Here is a 1276-nt window from a genome sequence, read left to right on the forward strand (position 1 = left end):
AGCTCTGAATCCATCAGCACCTGGGATTTTCTTTCTTGGTAGATTATATTTTCAACTTCAATGACTATTATTGAGTTATTCAGAATTTTTATGTCATCTTGACTCAGTTTTGGTAGTTCATATGTATCTGGGAATCTTCCACTTCTTCAGTATTTTCCATCCTGTAAAAGCAAAGATTTTGGAAATAGGTACTGATGATTTTCTGAATTTCTATAGGGTCTATAGTGATTTCATCCTCTTCATTCCTCATTGAATGAACTTGTATGTTTTATTTCCTTGTTTTGATACTGTTGGCTAGGGATTTATCAATTTTATTTATTCTTTCAAAGAACCAAGTCATTGACTCATTAATTCTTGTATTGTTTCCTTCCTCTCCATTTCATTTATTTCTGCTTTGATCTTTATAATTCCCTGCCTTTTTTGGGCTTTGGACTTTGGGCTTGACTCGTTCTTCTTTTCCTAGGAGCTTTAGATGTAGCAAAAGATTGTTTATTGGGGTCGGAAGCATCCACACTGCAAGGAAGAGGCCCTGCAGATTTCTGTGCTGTGAGAGACTCCAAGCCATTCTGCTGTTTTTCTTCTTCTGTTTTGTTAAAACTTACCTCACTCCTTTGGGCATTGGGGGTGTTCTTGTGGGTCGTAGCCTGTCTACCTTTCCTGAGAGCCTCCCTTAAGCCCTTGATATTGTGTGCATGGGTCGAGATGATGAAGTTGTTCATTAGAAACCTGCCCCGGGAGGCCACAGAGCAAGAAATCCACTCACTATTTGAACAGTATGGGAAGGTACTGGAATGTGACATCATTAAGAACTATGGCTTTGTGCACATAGAGGACAAGACAGTGGCAGAGGATGCTATGGAACCTGCACCACTAGAAGTTGCACAGGGTGAACATCAATGTGGAAGCAAATAAGACCAAATCAAAGCTTCAACCAAGTTACATATGGGTAACATCAACCCCACCTGTACCAACAAAGAGCTTTGGGCCAAATTTGAGGAATATGGTCCAGTCTTCAAAAGTGACATCATGAAAGATTGTGCCTTTGTATACATGGAGCTGGCAGAAGATGCAGTGGAGGCCATCAGGGTCCTTGATAACAATGAGTTTCAAGGTGGGATGTGTGTGGGCTGAAATACTGAGCTGTGGTTGTGTATGAGAATACACACTTCACTGGTACCCCATCTCTGGGACATTTTTGGATCTGTGCATTCAGTCCTTCAGGAACCATGGACCTTAACTTACCTTGCTAAGTTCAGACCTCTTTTCTTTTTCTCTC

General features: G+C 40.8%; 1 protein-coding gene and 1 pseudogene across 1 annotated transcript in view; one reads left to right on the forward strand and one right to left on the reverse strand.

Annotated features, from left to right (window-relative positions):
* The window catches only part of LOC101576522, a 28787-nt pseudogene extending 28168 nt beyond the window's left edge, over positions 1 to 619 (reverse strand).
* Dnajc5b (DnaJ heat shock protein family (Hsp40) member C5 beta) overlaps positions 1 to 1276 on the forward strand; it is a 113414-nt gene that overhangs the window by 19440 nt on the left and 92698 nt on the right. The gene's annotated exons all lie outside the window — the stretch shown is intronic.

The sequence above is a fragment of the Octodon degus genome, unplaced genomic scaffold (genome assembly GCF_000260255.1).
Source record: "Octodon degus isolate 3935 unplaced genomic scaffold, OctDeg1.0 scaffold00091, whole genome shotgun sequence".
NCBI lineage: Eukaryota > Metazoa > Chordata > Mammalia > Rodentia > Octodontidae > Octodon > Octodon degus.